Genomic DNA, 21,489 nt, shown 5'->3' with positions numbered 1-21,489 from the left:
GCATGTGACCAGTTAAAGGGTCCTCGGTCATCAAGCCTACATCGACACGGTCCTTAATCGACTCAGACGGAGACACTACACCGAGACTCCTTTCTCGTGCAAGTCACCCGCCCGGTCTTAGCTTAATTATTTCAAACCCAAAGTTTGGTACCTGGCAGAGGTACATCTTTTCCGATGTTGAACCCATCATGGCCATGATGGATCCACCATCAAGTTTTATTTTCGAAAACATCCCACCCACTTTTGCCACATCATCTTTTGTAAAAAACAAAACATTTTGTTTTTCTAAAGCAAGGCTAAGCATCAAAAATCTTTTTGTAAAACAGGGATTTCAAGGAAGGTAATCAAATTCAAGGAAGGTAATGCAGGAATTGTTTTAGCATTCAACTCCTATCACCTAATGCATCAAGCAAGTGAGAAAGATTTTAAAAACATCAAGGAGGTGGCAAATGCACCGGGGCTTGCCTTCGTTTATAGGTGAGTCAGGCTCGGATCCGCAGATGTCAAAGTAAAAACAATTTCCTGCCTGATGTTCCGCAGGTGGTGGTGGCGAAGTCTTTTCTTCTTCTACCTCAACTTCTTCTTCGTTTTCTAAATATAATCATATATATAAGAATGAATGCCCATGTCATGCTCATGAAGATGCAAAGATAGTAGATGTTGGCTATCTAAAGTCTTGAATACAATTTTCCTTCACGGAACTCCGAGAACCTAGGGTTTCCGGAGTTACTATAGGAATTCAAGGGGCAGGGGTAGGGTTTTGGGTTCTAAGTATCAAACAAGGTTCAAATCATACCAAACTCTACCAAGGCTTCTAAATAATGTTTAGAGTTCAAATAAAAAGTTTGGGCAATTTTGGAATTATTATCTATTTTCTAAAAATCCAGAACCAATGTTTTAAGCTACGTTAAATGCTCCAAAATTCCCTATTTGATCTAAAAATCATGGAACTATTTTTATTAAATACTATGGAAAATTAGGAATCTAGGAAAATTGGTTTGACATTTTTGCCATTTTTCTGCAATTTTCTACAAATTTCTAAAGTTGGACAGAAAAAGAAAAGAGAAAAGATGAAACAATGTTGGGCCGAATCTGGCCCAGGCGGCCCAACCTGCACAGGAAAGCGCGCGTGCCCGCGCCCGCGCTGGCAGCTTTGCGAAAAAAGCCCTCGGCGTTCTAGCTAACTCAAAGTGGGTTCGTTTACTGTTGCCCTGAGTCACTGACGGTTTCTAAAGAGACCCCCCAAGCTCTATTCCCTTCCACGTTGAGGTCCCCGACGACGACGAGCGCGACAGAGCTCCGGTGAGCTTGTAGACCGGCCGAATGGGGCAAGGACTGGCGCTCTCGAGTGGCAGACACCGAATTGAACCTCGCTCGCGCATTTCCCCCAACCTAATTTCATGAATGGTGGTCTACCCTGCTCTGTCCACAGTGACAGTGCGAAGAATCAAAGGAACAACGTGTTCCCGACGATCTATGGTGGTATAGTTCAATTAAAGGGATCGAGGAGCTTGAACTAACCTGGAACAAGCTGGCCGCGGTGTGGTGTTCTTGCGGTGTAGTCGAACCGATTTATTGAAAAAAATCAGCTGATGCAATGCATCTCGCCGCCGTTGACCCCGCGCCTAGATTCGCGTCGGCCGCCACGATTCGTGCCTCGGGTCTGTGGATTGCGCTCGGCAGTAAAAAGATCTTCCCCGCAGATGAGTTCAGAGCACTGTGGCCGCTCTATCGCCCATCCACTTGCGCCGGCGACATGGCCGAGCGGCCGTCGTCAAGGTATACGTAGTTCGCCGTGATCGCGCCACGCAGTGACCCTTTTACCCCGTCACTGCTAACCGTAGTAGCTCACTTGTGACAGTCGTAGCTCCTCAACCAGTGAATGCCATGGTAGAACACCGCGGTGACTTAGTCCCTCTCTCCAGCCGCCAGCACGCCACTGCAAAATTGGACGCCACCACTCTTGGAACTTATAAATTGCCGCCCCAGTGAGCTCCGCTAAGTAATCACACACCTAACGCACCAGCTCGGGCCTCAGATTGTCCACCAGAGCGCTCCAATTTGAAATTCCCCCAAATTAGTTGAAATTCCACCGTGAAAGTCTCTCACCGTGGTCAGCCTACCTCAGGTTGATTCATGCCCCTCTGTTGAATGTTCTAGCATATCTAGAGTCTCCTATTGCTTGTAGGCTTGATTGATTGAATTAGATCATACTGGATTTCCCTGAACACCATCATTTCTTCTCGGTTTTCACCGTCGTCGTGAGCAGGTGTACTCCGATCCGAGTTAGTGAAATTGGTTGGGGAATTAGAGTCACCCGGGTTAGAATTTGGTAACAAAGGAAAGGACTAGTCGTTGCGTATTCCGGCCAGTACGGGCTCGCCGGAGCCACTGCTCCGCCGTCCACGGTCGGGGACCTCACCTTGCAAAGAAATAGAAGGGAGGGGCCTTAGTGCAGATGTCAGTGAGATAGAGAAACAATGGAGAGGATTCTTTACGTGATTTTTAAACGACCAGGGAGCTCTGTGCAAAATGGACACCACAGGCGCGTTTCGCCTGTCGTGGGCCGGCTCGGGCTAGATTGAGCCCGTTACTGTTTATGCTTTCTCTTTTTCTTTTTCTACCAGACTTAGGAAATCCATAGAAAATTATTGAAAATGATAAAAATATGAGACCAATTTTTTTGGACTCCTAAATTTCCCTAATAATTAATAAAAATGGTTCCAAGAATTTTTGCCCAGACCAGGAATTATTTAGTATTTAGGATGGCCAAAACCTAGTCTTCTGGAATTTTAGAAATTATTTAATAACTCCAAAAAATTACTAAACTTTTTGGATAAGCCTAATATGATATATAGATCCCATGAGTAAAGTTTGACTTGCTTTGGACATTGTTTGATTCCTAAACCTAAAACCCTAGCTCCTTAGGGTAAAAATGTCTAACCCTATTAAGGTCCTGACCTAGAAAAACCATAGTTACCCTGGTGCGCCGTGAAGGAAAGTTGTATTCAAGATACAACTTGGTGTAGCTTTTCTATTATTGCATTTTCATAAGCATTACATGAGCATTCATGGTTATATATGGTTATGTATAGAGAACGAGGAAGAAATAACTGTTGAAGAGGAAGAGACTACTCCATCAACAGAAAATCCACCTGCCGGGAACTGTTTTTACTTTGACATCTGTGGAACAGAGCCCGACTCTCCTACAACACAAGGCAAGCCCCGGTGCATTTGCCACTTCCTTGCTGTTTTAAACTCTTTATCACTTGAATGATGCATTAGGTGATAAGTGTTGGGTGTTAAACCAATTGTTGCATTTCCTTCCTTGGAATTGTTTGCCATTTCTTGATTACCCGTTTTATTAAAAGGTTTTCAGATGCTTAGTCTTGCTTTAGAAAAACAAATGTTTTGTTTTAAAACAAAAGGTGATGCTTCACAGAGGATGGGATGTTTTCAAAAATAAAACTTGATGGTGGATCCATCATGGCCATGATGGGTTCAACATTGGAAAAGATGTACCTCTGCCAGGTACCAAACTTTGGGTTTGAAATAATAAAGCTGAGACCGGGCGGGTGACTTGCACGAGAAGAGAGTCTTGGTGTAGTGTCTCCGTCTGAGTCGATTAAGGACTGTCTCGATGTGGGCCTGCTGACCGAGGACCCTTTAACTGGTCACATGCCTCATCATGGGTAAGCTTTGCCTCGGGCGGACCAATACCAGAAAGGCCAACACGCAATGGGAGTGGAGAGATGGCGAGAGTAACGTGTACCCTCCGTGGCAAGAGGCTGGACGGTGGTGTATCTGTGCTCTCGGTTGGCGTGAACCCGGTCTAGTCTTAAGAACCCCGGTGGCGAGTTGACATATGCAAGGGTTAAGTGCTACATATGTCGTGTGATTGGAGATCCTCAGCTGGGTATTAATCGATTCGGATCGCCGTTACTTCTCGGACATGAAGACTTGGTCACTGACTTACACGTAGCATTCCAGTGAACTAAAAGGGGTGATAAAAGGATGACTAGTATAGGCCAAGTGCTTGAACTAGGGTAGAAAGAACTCTAGTGATAGGTAATGACTTAACTTGCTAATAAAACTGGATTTTTAAGGATCCACTTTTAGTAAGCATTTCTGCAAACAGAGTCTTGGTTCTTGAATAGCCTTGCCTTGACTCCCTCGAGCCAGCATATCCTTGAGAGTCTTTTCTTTTGACAGGTAAGACTTGTGAAAGTACACTCTGTACTCAGGGTTTTCAAACCCATGTTGTTGTAGGTGAGGAAACAGTACACTTCTGATGTTTTTGCTCTAAGGTGGTGCCTAAAGAAGAACCTCAACAATGAAGCCACGGGGAGGCCTCCCATTTGAAAAACAATATACTTTTATGCGGGGGGGTGTTTGCCTCCCAAGTTTGTAATAATAATACTTATGCACTCATATACCCTAGTTTGTAATAACTACAACACTCTCTCTATATTTTGATGAATGTAAATTAAGTTATTGTAATTCGCTTCCGCTTATTCATTCCTCTGATGTGCTGTAATATCTGCGTGACGTGTGAAACACTCTTGGGCGAGGAAAGTGATACAGATACCGAACTTGTCGAGTGATTATGTGCATCTATAGGGTTGTCCAAGGTCCGTTGGACAAGGACAACTGTAGGTGGGCCTAATGACTTGGGAGGTTCCGTCACAGCTGGTATCGGAGCGAAGCCCATCTCTTCATATATTATGAAGCATTTCAAAAAGAATTTTCAAATACTTATCCAAGAAAATTTCTTTGATTCTTACCACTTTCTGGAAGTTCACATCTTGTAAGACCAGGTAATAGAGTGTAAATTATAGGAAGTAGGATCAACGAAGGTTGATTCCGTAATTATGCATGTATCATGTTTAAAAACTATACTAATAAATTTTCCCCCTTATGGAGATATGCCGCGTACAAGGAAAACCGTGTGCAATTCCACTGGACCAATTGGCGTACCTCGTCATCAGTTGGCTCCAAGACATGAAGGGAGCAACAGCAGCAGCAACGATCCAATCGGAGACTTGGAAGCCCAAGTGGAACAGCTTCGGACGGAGCTACGTCATCGAAACAGGGTGTGGGCACAAGACGGTCAGCTTATAAATGAGTTGGCAGCTGACGTCAGACGCCTGCAAGACGAGCTTGCTGAATGGGATTTGGCGGTCAATTGGGCCATCAACTCACGTTCGGTTGCTTAGGACCGGGAAGCCAAAGCCCGTGCTCGTGTGGCAGAGCTTAGTGCGGCCCTCGACAACTTGCAGGTGTACTGCAATACTTTACATGAGGAAGTACATGTACTGTATTCATGACTACACCCGGACGTGCCTCCGACCCTGTTGCAATGGGAGCCGGACCATCAGGGATAGCAGGTGGAGAACCTGATGGGGAGCTGGACCTTTTTAGGCCTCCTCCTTCCATGAGCCTAGCTGACGATCGGTCTCCCACAGCAGGAAATGAAGAAACCAAGGATGACAAAGACTAGACTAGTATAGTTTAGAAACTATACCTATGTAAAATAAGTAATGAAGTCATGTTGTACACTTGAGTCTGTAACATTACATCTTGGTAATGTAAAATGATGGTGTGTATCGGCATGTTATATTTTTCTCAAATGTTTCTTTGCCTCAGATGCCATCAAGGACTCGTGCGCATGACGGTGCAGGGACTTCCCATGGTCGGGAAGATACTCCTAATCCGCCACCTGTACCACCAACGCTGGCCGAGGCTATCGCTGCCTTGGTTAATGCTACTGTAGATAATACCCGCTTCTTACGTGAGATGGCGGGTTATCAATTCCAATAGCATGGCTGTTGGGGACTTATCCTTAAATGCTATGAATTAAGAACAAGGTAACACAAAAACTGTTAAACGTTAAAGTCCTTCGTCCTTCGAAGCATTATTTCCCTTGGGATATAATGAGTTTCGGACGAATGTTATAAAGGACATACCTTCATCAGTACAACAAATAATGAAGAATGATTCATATAAAGTATGAGAAATAACATAAATGTTTAAATATTATTATTAACTCATTTCTATTTTATTATTATGGAAAAATAGAAATGATAACAAATTACAAATGTACCTTCAGCTTGAAAGAAGGCAAAAAGTACAAGCGTGACGCAAAAGCAAATGACAAGTCAGCGTGAATAGTATGGGAGCACTGTTCATCTATTTATAGGCACGGGACACAACCCATGTAAAGTTACACCCATGCCCTTTACATTTGTTAATAACTTTATAGTAATCCATCGGGGTCTAAATAGCCTTTTCCCCTTTAAGTCGGTTTCCTTTTCTGCTATCACGCCGAAGCTCTCCTGTGCATAGCTTCGGCTCTGCGCCATCCTTTGTATTCTTTGTGCTTCTCCACACTGTGGTTTTGATCTAAGTCTGAAGGTACCTGTTCATGTATCATACTCTAGAAACATTGGTAAATCATGTTTTTGAGGACCTTCGGAAGCCGAAGGCCCCCAACAGTAGCCCCTCGCAATATTAATTTGTTAGAATGATATAAATTCAGATTGCGATATGGACGAAGGCCCTAAGCCAAAGGTCCGAAAAAACACCTTCCCTTTGCTAGAATAGCAATAGTCAATGACAAGCGGGGCCCTCCCACTTGCAACGCACTAGGCGTATAAATAAGAGCACACCGCGAGCTCATTTGGCACGCTTTTTTGCCATCTGCTCTGCCTGCTCAATTTTTAGCTCTTGCCTACAAACGCTTTGCCTGGCTTTTTTAGATTTTTTAGCTTCGGCCTTAAGAGCACATTTTCGACATTTTCGAAGAGATGTCTCAAGATAAGAAGGCTGTTGTTGAAACGAAGCTGAGCCTTTCTGAGGAGAAGAATCTTGGCTTTCTTGAATCAATAGCGAAGACAAATACAGAGAAGATTACTAGAGAGATTTTAGAAGGCTTATCTGAAGACACCGGTGATAGTGACAGTTATGATGTGGAAAGTGGTGGCGAAGACTCCGAAGATCGACCATGGCGACCAAGTCATACGGTCTTCGGAAAATCAACTATTAAACAGAGCCATCTTGATAACATGAGAGGAAGATATTTTCGTTACATATCTATCATGAGAGCTGACAACGGAGACAGGACTTCTCCTGCTCCCGAAGAGGATGAAGTCGTGATCTTCCGAAGCTTCTTCAAAGCTGGGCTTCAGTTCCCCTTAAGCAATTTTGTGGTTGAAGTTTTAAAAGTATATCAGGTTTACCTTCATCAAATTACTCCCGAAGCAATCATAAGAATGGGAATCTTCGTCTGGGCCGTGAGGAGCTAGGGCTTGGAGCCAAATGCAAAAGGTTTCTGCAGTATGCATGAACTATTATATGAGACGAAACCTTGGGGCAAAGAGCAATACCATAACAATTTTGGCTGCTATAGCTTCGTTGCTCGCTCTGGGTCAAGTTGCCCCGTGCCGACTTTTCGGAAGAGATGGCCCGAAGATTGGATGAAGGAATGGTTCTATGTGAAAAATGACTTAAAAGCACGAGAGGATATTAAGGAGATCATCATGCGCCCTATCTGACAGCGTTTCGGCCTCTGGAAACCGAAGGTGGAAATTGATGAAGCAGCCGAAGAATGCTGAAAGGCCTTTGGCATAGTTTGCTCTTTCATCGAGACAAGGGATTTAATGCAGGAGCACATAGCCTTTAGAGTGTGGCCACTTGTAGAGAAATGGGAAATGCCAAAGGAGACTATCAGCAAGTCTGACGAAGGTGGGTTGGTTAGGTTGAAATACACCTTCAGATATGAAGGTAAGTTTGTTGAGCCAGATGATGATTGGCTGAAATGTATCGAAGCTACAAGCGATGAACTGCTTGGGCCATATTCAAAGGCGGAAGATAATGTGTTATCTGCGGCCTTCGGAGGCCGGAAGAAGAAGAGGCTGAATAGAGTTTTCGATGCTATTGGGTTTATGTACCCTGATTACCGCTACCCGTCGCGGGGACAGAAGAGAAAGAGTGCAACTTCCGGGAAGGATGCTGCTCCAGCTGTTCCAAGGGAGCCCGCGCCGAAGAGGAAAAGGGTGAAGGTCCTTACTCATCGGCCGTGATATATTGAACCGGTCAAAGTGCCCGAATTTGGCGGCGAGACCTCTTCGGCTACTAAAGACGAAGAATCTGCCCTCACACAAAGGAATGAAGAACCAGCTACAATGCTGAAGGCATCACCAGCCAAATCAGGTGAGCCAAAGGCCATTAATATTGAAGAGGCAGAGGTCGAAAAAACAAAAATATTAGAAGTTATAAGCCCTTCGGCAGAGGTGACAGTGCTGAAGGCGCAAAAGGATCTTACAACGACCCCTAAGAGGAAAAGGATGGTCAACGTACTAGATGTACTGGAGAAAATAAAGACTTCAAGCTCTACTCCAGGGAAAACAGCCGAAGCTTCAAAAACGCGAATTGAAACAAAACAGACTAAAGCCGAAGTTGCACAAAGTCATGCCGAGATCGAAGGTGGGCCTTCAGAGCCCGCCAAGGAGAAATCCTTGGAAATCGGAGAAGAAGAAGCAAAAAAAGAATCTGCAGAACAAATTCTGTCTGAAAAAACTGCCATTCCTATTCCCGAAGTATCTTCCGAAGCTCTTGATTATATTGTACGACATGCTTCGGGAAAAAGGTTACACTACTACAGGTATCCTCTATACAGGCGGTCCGGTTAGCCTCTACACAGGCGGTTCCAGGAACCGCTTGTGGTGCACCGCCTGTGATGTAAAACAACATCACAGGCGGTCAATCAAAAACCGCCTGTGATAGACACACATCACAGGCGGTCCAGTTTAAAAGAACCGCCTGTGATAGTCACACATCACAGGCGGTCCGGTTTAAAAGAACCGCCTGTGATAGACACACATCACAGGCGGTTTTAATTATAAGCCGCCTGTATTTCCCAGATTCATATACAGAAGCAGATTCATATATATTTTCCAGATTCATATACAGAAACAGAATTAATAACAGCCTGTGATTCAAACACAGATTCAAACACATATATAGCAGGTTCCATAAACAGATTCATCATACAAAGATTCAAACATCCCCATATACATACACAGATTCATCCACATATATATCAAGTTCCATCATACACAGATTTATACACATCAAGTTGCATAACAACTCAACATCTCAAAGTTCCATAGACAACTAAACATCTAAAGTTCCTAACTAAAGACCTAAACACTGTGTGATATTGTGTACAAACTTAGTTCTGGGAATTTTTGCAAATTTCCATTTACATTGTAGAATAGCCCTTGTTGATGAAGAACTTCACGGCGCATAAAGTAAAGCAAGTCTCTTACAACCTTAGCCACGCCGGTGGAAACCATATCTCTTTCTAACCATTCAGCATTGATCTTAGATTTAGGAACCTGCAATGAAAGCAAAAAGCAATCGGTGCTAAGAGTAATGTGATGAGCAACAATATAACATAAAAATTGCAATATAGACAATGATAGCGAACTTACATCCTCACGATTGACCATGTAATGGAAGGTGACACGACACCATTCGCATACATAATAACCGCATAGGACAGTACCCGGAGGTTGTTTGTCACCATATGGAAATAATGATATTGACAAATTAGGCTTGTCCTCTGGATGTTCGCCGCCAAGATCTTTGCAATAAAAACGGTATGCACTGCATATAAGAATAGCATTGTGAGATTAAGAATACATTTGTTAAGATGTAATAAGTACAAGTGTGCAATAATAATCATACTTCTCTAAAATCTTCAAGAAGTCATTATATGTAGCCTTTTCCATTCTCAGTGAGTCGAAGACCACGACTTTACCATCCTTTGGCCAGATCATGATACAAATGTAGTGGTCACTATATAGACATAGACGAAAACACATGTTAATATCACGATTGCCATAATTTATAGTTCAAAATTAAACCATGTCGATAACTTACTTAAAGTGGTGCGGAGCTATTATTAAGTCCTTGCCATGTTGTACATGATTGTACATGGCTCGTCCAATGTATGCCGCCATTACCTTCATTTTCTTTCTCTGATTCTGTTTGACGGCTTTCTCAAATTCAGCATCGTCTAAGTCTTTGTATTCTTCTCCTTGCCTCCGAGCAACTACTTTGTAGCGAGCTTGGGATATCATCAACGGGTCAAGAAACCCTGTCTTAAGTTGTTTCTTCTTATCATCCATGTATTGCATCCTACGTGTAATAGTGTTAATCGTTAGACTCTCGTTTATGTGTGCGTGTACAAAACTAACAAATATGAAAGTTTAGAGGTACTTACAAGCAGAAGAGGGTTAAGTAGTTCATTTCCATCCTTTGTCGGTGGTACAACGACCAGAGATCGTCAAAGAATAAATGCCGCACAGGATTTATATGATCATTGCTCCAAAATGCATCTTCTGGCACAACAAATGTGAATTCCTCGAGTTTGTATTTGTTGCTAGCCACCATGTACCACTCATGCATTCTAATCTCCGGAGTCGACAACTTAGAAAGTTGCACCGTCGTTAAGAACGGCCTCCCATTCACAAATTTAGGAGGAACATCCTCCTTCTTGTATACCGAGATATTGGTTTTAAGACGTAATGATTCTCGAGTATGAATCATTCCATCTTCTTCCCATACTTCGAAATTGTCTATTTGGGCCGGCCGTGTGCCTACTCCATGAGATGCTGATACTGCTTTTGATTGATTAGTCATAACTCTCTGCAATTTATGCAGGTAGCGTGCCACTGATTCTGACGGTTTCTTGACATCGTCTGTGGCGATTCGCTTATGAATCTTCTTTGAAATAGTTGGCCCTTCAACATTGGTGCCAACCTTTGGTTCCTTTTTTATGTTGACGTCGACATTCTGAGGAACAATTTTGTCTACGCCCCCTCGTCGAGTTCCTTCGCAAGAGGCGATATGATTGTTTCAACGATTTTTTTGGAGGTCGGTGTCATATCTTCCTGCACCATGGGGTGTGGAATGATCGAACTAGCTTTTTGTTGCATTGGTGTTGAATTCGGCTCATCACCAAACTTGATGTCGCGTCGATGCCAAAGGACCAACTCGTTAATTGCCTCATGCAAAGTTATGATCCCCTTAACTGGAAAATCTATCTCCCAATCTTCACAACCATTGTCTGTGATTTCTAGAACTTCGACCACAGCATAGTGTGGCGGGACAGGATTGTCCTTGTAGTTAACAAGTCCTGGTTTTACCAAACCAGTAGCAGCTTGCTTTGTTTTTGTCCCAGATCGATTGATTGGAATATGAAGAAAGCAAGGCTTGTCCTCAACAATATCGTCTACAGGGTACTTGGTCAAGTCTTGCACAGATCCAACGCTGCTAGGGACTATAGGTGGACTCATGTGGCTTGGCTTGAGTTCAAATGATATGCATTCTGTTTTCTTCATTTTGTTCATCACGTCATTAATAGCCTTTTGTACCCTTTCATCAATAGTCTCTTCAAGGGTCCTTTTCGACTTCTCGTGTTTCCTATATGACGACGCATACTCTGGAAACGCCTCTCTCCAGGAAATCTTAGAAGAGATTCCCCGAGCCCGTCCAGTGTGTTCAGGATTGCCTAGGGCTGCAGTTAGTATGTCATTCTCCCTCCGAGGCTTAAATTCTCCTTTTTTTCTCTTATCTGCATATTCTTGAATTTTTGACGAAACTTCGCCTACCAATTCTGGATGCACAAGTTTGCCGTCCTCACTCAAACCTGCTCGACCTAAGATCCAACGAATAGCTCTCTCATCGATATCTTTTAATATTGGGTCCAAAGTGCCGTTAGTTATAGCTTCCTCGATAATCTTGTTCCACTGCACAACTTTATGGTGATATCCGCTTGACCCCAGGCGATGGGGGTGTTTGTTCATCTTCGCTCTCTGAGAATTAGTTTCACCCAGTTCTTTGGCCTTCAGTTCGGTCTTCTGACGAACAAATTCCTCCCACTGAGCTTGAGTGATTTTCCCCATTTTCTTGGGCGGAGGACCTTATTCTTCTTAACAAAGTCCCTATTCATCTCGGCCTTCCACCCACGAAACATCTTGGCCATAGCAGAGAGCATCGACTTCCTTACTGCATCCTCTGTGCCTTTTGGGAACTTGAATGACTCAGACAACTTAGCCCATAGCTTGTTGCGGGTGTCTTCATCTAAATCCTTCCATTTTTGAAGTGTGATTGGCACTATATCTCTAACAGTAGCCCCGCAGGAATTTCGAAACTTTGTAACCACGTCAAGTGGTTCTTCAGGAAACCCCTCTGCATTTAGTTTTGTTACATACATAACTGCACCTTCTTTCATCTGATTTGGACCTCGTCGCCCTCGTTTCCGCTTATGTGAAACGGATGATTCAGGCATCGAAGCATCCTCCGTGTTTCGTGTAGAAGATGCATCCTCTTTCTTCTCTTCATTTGAAATCTATATAGTGAAAAAATTAATGGCCTTTCATATATGAACATTATTTTACAATATAGTCGACATATTTCTATTTACCTCTTCATCGTTGGGAATATAGTCGGCATCAAGCTCATCTGATGTTTTTTTCTTCCTTGGAGGTATAGGAGTACAAGGATTGTCGTCACTAGAACTATCCTCTCCGCTGGAGCTGCTCGTTGTCTGCCATTCAAGTTTGGTCGCGTCTTCATCAACTTTGTTAGACGCACCGGTGCAGACCACATCCATACTAGGCTGCTCGTTGTCTGCCATTCAAGCTGGTTCCATCGATAAAGGGATATACTGTTAGTCTGATATACTGGTTCCATCAATAAGGGAACTTGGAGAAAAGGCACTTTCCAATGCAGTTAGACAGAGAAGGCATGGCTGTGATGTTATAATGCTGAAGGACCCCAAGAAGAGATTATGCCCTATAGTCTACCACCTCTCGTTATTTGTGGGCTTCACCGAGGGCGGGAAACATTTGGTGACATCAAACGACCTTCGGGCTGGGGACGTCTGCGAGCTTGTTAAGGGGCCAGACGATGGTGAGCCGGTGTACTCTGTCCGGATGTGTGGTCACAAAATTTAAAGCCGCCCCGGCTTCATCTGTGCGCTTCTCTTCTCTTATGTCGGCTACTAAGATCACTTAGCACCCCACCTAAGAGAAGAGAAGCACACACATGCAGCCGGGGCAGCTTTTAATTTTGTGACCACACATCCGGACATAGTACACCGGCTCAACATCGTCTGGCCTCTTAACAAGCTCGCAGACGTCTTCAGCCCGAAGGTCGTTTGCTATCACCAAATGTTTCCAGCCATCGGTGAAGCCCACAAATAACGGGAGGTGGTAGACTACAGGGCTTAATCTCTTCTTGGGGTCCTTCAGCATTATAACATCACAGCCATGCTGAAGGACCCCAAGAAGAGATTAAGCCCTGTAGGACCCCAAGAAGAGATTAAGCCCTGTGGACTACCACCTCCCGTTATTTGTGGGCTTCACCGAGGGCGGGAAACATTTGGTGACATCAAACGACCTTCGGGCTGGGGACGTCTGCGAGCTTGTTAAGGGGCCAGACGATGGTGAGCCGGTGTACTCTGTCCGGATGTGTGGTCACAAAATTTAAAGCCGCCCCGGCTTCATCTGTGCGCTTCTCTTCTCTTATGTCGGCTACTAAGATCACTTAGCACCCCACCTAAGAGAAGAGAAGCACACACATGCAGCCGGGGCAGCTTTAAATTTTGTGACCACACATCCGGACATAGTACACCGGCTCACCATCGTCTGGCCCCTTAACAAGCTCACAGACGTCTTCAACCCGAAGGTCGTTTGCTATCACCAAATGTTTCCAGCCATCGGTGAAGCCCACAAATAACGGGAGGTGGTAGACTACAGGACTTAATCTCTTCTTGGGGTCTACACACTTAAGATTGTAGGAGCTAGTGCTCAACTACTAGCATCTATAGATATGGACACAAGTCCAAATTTGGTGCTACTCGGCACCATCGATATCACTAGAAAAAAAAATACATCAAAGAGATACACTTCCCAATAGTACTCGAAGATAGTTCATTGACTTGACACTCTCTAAGAGGTTCATACAAAATACATTATCTCTAAGAGTGAAACCTACGATACTCATATCGTGTTGTTTAGGACTAAACATCAACAACCCCTTGACTGGTCGCTATCATACTCAATTCCAAAATATTTTTCCAATATGTCGGCTTGAGTAAGGAGATCTGGGCTTGGGAGTTCCTCCAAATCATCTGCAGCTTCATCATTTTCAGCATATTGCAGGGCTTCATCTTGAATAATTTTAGCCCTCTTGGAGTCAGCATACTTTTTGATGGACAGAGCACACTTCTCAAGCATGTCGCATACATCTCCAATTTGAAACAAAGTGGTCTTAAGTGTGTACACTGATTCCGGTTCACTAGTATCCACAACCCCATCAGTCACTAGACTGCGAATGATGTCAACATGTGTCTCGATGACTCGAACTGAGCTCTCAACCATGTCAAGTGGCTCTTTTTCCATCTCTAAAACTGAAAATGGCCAAGCCTCACAATCAACATTGAGATCGCAACAAAGGCAGGGATCAGAGGGAAAACAAGGATGTGGCTTATAGGGCAAAAAGAGGGGTCCAAATAACATTGTCATGGCTATGAACAAGTCAAAGATGGGAGATAAGAACAAGTCTTATAACATAGGGTTGGGAAGCAAAGATAGGTAGTCAAAAAACTAAGAAGGGAGATAAGAACAAATCTTATAACATAGGGAGATAATAACATTGCCATGGCTATGTACTTCCATGATGTATGTGGCCATAAACACTAAAAATAGACTTGTTTCCCCAATCACTATGGAGATTTTCTACCAAGAAGGGGTCCTAGTAGTTGCATCAACTATCCATGACAAAATTCTTCATAAGCATAATTACCAACATTTAATCACAAGGGATACAAGCTACTAAAGCAAAAATGGTGACCTTAACAAAAATATGTAAGTGAAAACACCAACAATATAAGCATAATGACCAACATTAACAATATAAGATTAACAATAATTAAGGCAGGGGTCCTAGTAGTTGCATCAACTATCCATGACAAAATTCTTCATAAGCATAATTACCAACATTTAATCACAAGGGATACAAGCTACTAAAGCAAAAATGATGACCTTAACAAAATATGTAAGTGAAAACACCAACAATATAAGCATAATGACCAACATTAACAATATAAGATTAACAATAATTAAGGCAGGACTAGCAAAAACAAGTAATCAAGGCATGAATTTTTAACAAGTAATTAAGGCATGATCAAGGAGTGCACCGAGGGCTCGGAGATGGGCACGGCGGCGCACTCGGCGCTCGGGCTCGGCGGCGCTCGGGCTCGAGGACGGGGACGGCGGCGCTTGGCCTCGGAGACGGTGGCGCTTGGGCTCGGGGACGGGGAAGGGGACGGTGGCGCACTCTGAGATGGGCACGGCGGCGCGCTCGGGCTCGGGGACGGGGAAGGGGACGGTGGCGCACTCGGAGATGGGCTCGGCGGCGCTCGGGCTCGGGGACGGGGAAGGGGACGGTGGCGCACTCGGGCTCGGGGACGGGGACGGCGGCGCTTGGCCTCGGAGACGGTGGCGCTCGGGGACGGGGACGGGCGCCCAGCTCGGAGACGGTGGCGGTTGGGCTCGGGCTCGGCGACGGCGTGGCGGGCGCTCACGGCTCGGAGACGGGGACGGGAACGGCGGCGCAGCAGCCTGGCGGCGTAGTATCAGCTCCGGGCGAAAACACTAAACCCTAAGCCACCGTACCGACGCTTTTATATAGTAAACACATCACAGGCGGATTTTAAGAACAACCGCTTGTGATGTACAACATCACAAGCGGTTTTCTATGTCGACCGCCTGTGATATGTAAACATCACAAGCGGTCGAAATAGAAAACCGCTTGTGATGTTGTACATCACAAGCGGTTTTTCTTAAAATCCGCCTGTGATGTGTATGTAGTATAAAAGGCTCGGTTCCAGCGCAGGAACCCTAACTTCCGGAGCCCGACGCCGCTAGGCTGCACACTACTGTAGCGGCGGCGGATTTTTTTGATCTACGGGGAGAAGGTTTTGTTTTTGATTTTCGGGCTTGATTTCAAGAGTTTATGCATATATATGATCTCCGTTTGTTTTATTTCTCATTTTGATACGATTTTTTGCCTCAATTTTGTAATATAGACCGGAATTGAAGAAAAACTCAGGAATTCCAAGATTTAGACTTGTAGTTGATCTAATTTAAAGATTTTTTTTGAAGAGTTGTCTCACCTCAAGGTACCTATATTGCTGCAATCTTGTTTCATTTTCATGCACATTAATTCGTTCATGATTTAGGGATTAAATTCAATTAATTAGGGATATTTTAAAAAAATTTGTCTCATGTACTAGGTACATCTCGATATGATCTTGTTTCACTTTCATGAACATTTATTTTTTCATGTTACATCTCGATATTGACGTTAATCAATATAGGGATAGGTAATGGCGGACCGAGGTTGGATGTACAATGTGCCAAGACCACATCCGTCGTACATTCGAAATTTGAGAAGCTTTATTGAAGCGGCCAACAAGCACGCGAATTTGCGAAAGAGCAAGGAGATATTATGTCCGTGCATCGATTGTGATAATAAGATAGCTTGGAGAGATATAGGAGTAATCCAATCACATCTGCTAAAAAGAGGGTTTAAAAACAATTACACGATATGGTCAGAACATGGTGAGTTGGATCCGTGTGAAGTGCCTGGTAATGACGAGAGAGTTGTCGGAATTTTAGATCTTAAAGTTGATGGTGAAGTGGATAATGTGGATGCTAATCAAGAATTTGAAGAATTTGATTGTGAAGAGATGTTGCGCCATATGGAACCAGAAATGTTAAGTTCTGTGGGATCGCAGAAAGGGCTATCTAAAATGGAGGGACTGGAAAGTGCCTCAAAAGAACCTTTATATGATGAATCAAAGGGTTGTGACAAAGAGTTTACTACACTGCGTACAGTTCTAGAACTTCTGAAGTTGAAGGCTAGCGCCGGATGGTCTGATACTAGCTTCACAGATCTTTTGAATTTTCTGTCTCAATTACTACCAAAACCCAACAAACTACCAACAAGCACTTATAAAGCGAAGAAGCTTATATCTCCCATAGCTCTGGGTGTGCAAAAAATTCATGCATGTCCGAACCATTGTATTCTGTATCGTGGCGATTTTGAGAACGCATCAAGATGCCCAGTTTGCAATGTCAGTCGATACAAGAAGAGCTACAATCAAGACTGTGTAAAAAAATTCCCGAAGAAAAATAAAAAACAAGAAATCCACTATTGGACCTGAAAGTGACGATGACACTTTTGATGACATGGATGGGAAAAAGAAGTCAAAGAACCCAGCTTTGGTGATGTGGTATCTTCCAGTAATTGATCGCTTAAAACGTTTGTTCTCAAACCCTAGGGAGGCTGAGCTTATGCGTTGGCATGCTGAAAATCGCAAGCAGAATAACAAACAGATTCGACACCCTGCTGATGCATCACAATGGAAAAATTTCGATCTTATGTATCCTGAGTTTGCCAAAGAAACCAGAAATGTAAGATTTGCTTTGGGTACAGACGGAATGAATCCATTTGGTGAAAAAAGAAGTGTACATAGCACCTGGCCCGTGACTTTAACGATGTACAACCTTCCATCATGGCTGTGTCACAAAAGAAAGTATATTATGTTGACTATTCTTATTCAAGGTCCGAAATCAGCTGGTGTTGATATTGATGTGTTCCTAGAACCTCTTATGGAAGATATGACAAAGCTCTGGAATGAAGGAGTTAGAATATGGGATGAGTATTGCCGTGAGTATTTCAACTTAAGAGCAATTATATTTGTTACCATCCATGATTCTCCCGGTGGCGCCACACTATCAGGGCAAAAGACTAAAGGAAAGAATGGTTGTGTAGTGTGCGTCGATGGAACTGCTTCCATGTACCTTAAATCATCCAAGAAGTTGGTGTTCATGGGACACAGACGGTTCTTGATGAAGCAGCATAAGTACCGAAAGATGAAAGAGGAATTTAACAATCAACTGGAAAGTGAAGGTGCACCAAAGCCTTATAGTGGGAAACTTGTTTTTGAAATTGTAAAGAACATTCATGTTGTATTCGGAAAGGGAAAAAACAAAGGAGAAAAGAGAAAGAGAACTGACCCTTCAACTTACACAACTTTCAAGAAGCAATCAATATTTTTCAAGTACCTCCCATACTGGAAGGATATGGAAATTTGCCACAGCATTGATTTGATGCATGTAACAAAAAATGTTTTTGACAGCATCATTGGAACCTTGTTGGGCATGCCGAGTAAGACAAAAGACGGACTTAAATCACGCAATGATCTAGTAGATCTTCAAATCAGACCGGAACTTCATCCAGTGGATAGTGGCAAAGGGAAGCCTTACCTCCCCCCAGCTAGCTACAACTTGTCAGTTGAGGAGAGAACAAAGATTTGCAAATGTTTGCGTGGGGTCAAAGTGCTCACAGGTTTCTCATCCAATATCAGCAGACTAGTCAGGATGAAGGACTTGTCTCTATTTGGCTACAACTCTCATGACTGTCATGTGATGATGACGGTGTTCCTCCCAATTGCGGTAAGAGCCCTCAAAACAGAGCATGTCAAAGTTGTCATCACACGCTTGTGTTACTTTTTCAATGCGGTTTCACAAAAAGTAATAGCTTTAGAAGACTTGGACTATCTAAAGGCATACATCATCGAGACTATGTGCAAGCTTGAAATGTGTTTTCCTCCATCATTTTTTGATATGCAAGTACACCTAATCATACATCTCGTGGATGAGATAAAAATATTAGGGCCACTATATTTACATCATATGTTTCAGTTGGAGCGATACCTGGGAGTATTAAAAGGTTATGTGCGAAATCGCGCTCACCCAGAGGGTTCAATCATGGAGGGATACACTACAGAAGAAGTGATTGAGAGCTGTATAGATTACATCAGTGACGGAACAATGATAGGTGTGCCTGTACCTAAACATGAGGGTAAACTATGTGGGAGAGGGAGAATGGGCAAGAAAACTTTTCGCGTTGAGGATTACAAGCTAGTACATTGTGCTCATGGTAGTGTACTACAACATCTCACGATAGCCGAGCCTTACATAGAGGAACACCTGAATGAGCTTCGTAAAGAAAATCAGAACCGCACAGAGGACTGGATCATGAGGGAGCACAAACATCGTTTCAGCGAATGGTTAATGGACAAAAACATCCCATTCGGAGACTCTTCGGATGAGAAAACAATGAAGAATTTGGCTTCTGGGCCATCGTGTTTTGTGACATCATGGCAAGCATATGACATCAATGGGTACACATTCTACACTAAATCAAAAGACATGAAAAGTGTTGCACAAAATAGCGGTGTTCGTATCGATGCTTTTGACCTACATGGACAGAAGACCACATATTTTGGATTCGTAGAGGAAATATGGGAACTTGATTATGGCCCAAGCATGAAAATACCCTTGTTTAAGTGCCAATGGGTACAACATCCCGTGGGGGTGATAGTGGATAACTACGGACTCACACTGGTAGACTTAAAGAAAGTAGGATATAAAGATGACCCGTGGGTTCTCGCCGAATGTGTTGCACAAGTGTTCTATGTACTCGATCCAGCAGATGAGAAGATGCATGTAGTTATTTCTGGAAAGCAAAAAATTGTTGGAGTTGAGAATGTGGGAGACCAAGATGAGGAATACAATAAGTATGAAGAGATGTTCGACTTTAACGGTCTAGAGAGAATCAAGCGTGTGGAAAAGAAAATTGATAAGAACTTAAAGCCATACATGCGGAAAAATGGTAGTTCATGAAAAATTGTATGAATCAAATTGTATTTGTTATCATGTATGATCGACTATGAATTGTGGTTGCCAATTAATTTAAAATCTCTCTAGTTATCTATGTGTGCTATTATAATTCATTTAAATTGTATTTGCATATTATTGTTAAAAATTAAATATTAATTCATTTAAATTGTATTTGCATATTTCTGTTAAAAATTAAAATTATTTTCATATTTAAATTGTATTTTCATAATTTTACAATCACAGGCGGTTTTGTCTTAGGGACCGCTTGTGAAAAGGATAGAGCATCACAGGCGGTCCTAAACAAAAACCGCTTGTGATACTATTACATCACATGCGTACTAAACCGCCTGGGACATCACAGGCGGTTTTCTAACCGAACCGCCTGTGATGTAAAAATCCTACCGCTTGTATAGAGCCAAATTGTACTAGTGTTATCTGCAGAAGAAAAGCGAGAAGCTCAATATTATGCCCAGAGACTGAAATATCCAAAAGGGGCGTTGATATTCAACGGCAGCGGGGAAGAAGACTTCTTGTACTGTCTCCCAGACAGCAAGGAGATTTCTGTCTGCCGAGAGATGACCAAAAGCTTCGGGTTCTCGACACTAGAAGACGGGCTCTCGGTGCTATCAAAAGATGAATTGGCCGACAACTTAGCATACAACAGCTTAAAGGTGAGAGAATGAGATTTTTGTACTTAAAAACAAAATTTTTCCATTTGCTTATATTTAGTACTGCACTCCTTTTGCAGGGCCTTATTCTTAGCAACGCCCTCAGGGCGCAAAAAAGTGCTGAAGACGAAGGATGTACTATAGCTTTGAACAACCTTCGTTCCGAAGTAATTGAGCTAAGGAACGAAGGTCTTGAAAAAGATAAAATATTAAACTCATTGGTGAACAAGATAAAAGAAGACGAAGCTACTTTAAAAGCCCAAGCTGATGCCCAGAAATGCAAAATTGAAGATCTTCGGAAACAGCTGGCAGAAGCAAAATTAAAATGTGCAATTGTCGAAGCTGACCGAGACGCCAGTGATTACTGGTGAAGTTATTGGGAGAAAACAGTTGTAGAACTTCGGTCTTCAAAAGAAAGATGTTATGAAAAATCCATAGAATGTGTGAGAAAAATAAAGACAAGCTTCGCCGACGTTGGCGCATACTCCAGCGAGGATAACTTCATAAGAGGCGATCCTGAGGGCCCAATTGAATGGATCAGCGGCAAAGCCGATGCTTTCGAGGAAATTTTAAATGGCCATGGAGACGTCTGCGCCTTTTCTGGCGCGAGGGGAGTTGCAGCTATCCTGGAGAAGATGGGTTGCGAACACGTAAAATCCTTGGCGCAAACCGAAGCTGCCTTATCTATTGAAGATACAAAAGACCCCTCGGCCGAAGCAAGTTTAATTGGTGGAAAGTTTTTCACCGACATCTGGGAAAATGGTGGCCGAGGAATGGCCCACGAAATTATAAAGAAAAGTGAAAAAGAACTCACGATGCTAGAGAAGCAACAAAGGCTGCTGAAAAGACTGCAGAACTTAAAAGGCGGATAGGTATTGCCTAATTGTTTTTAACTTTATGTTTTATTTTTGTGACTTCGGACTTATTTATGTTTTATATCGCAGCCGAACTATCTCCTCCCCCGGAGCCCTTCGAGTCATTGGCCGACCCCGAAG

Source organism: Zea mays, chromosome 2 (genome assembly GCF_902167145.1).
Source record: "Zea mays cultivar B73 chromosome 2, Zm-B73-REFERENCE-NAM-5.0, whole genome shotgun sequence".
Taxonomy (NCBI): Eukaryota; Viridiplantae; Streptophyta; class Magnoliopsida; order Poales; family Poaceae; genus Zea; species Zea mays.
Note: the sequence above shows the minus strand (reverse complement) of the source record.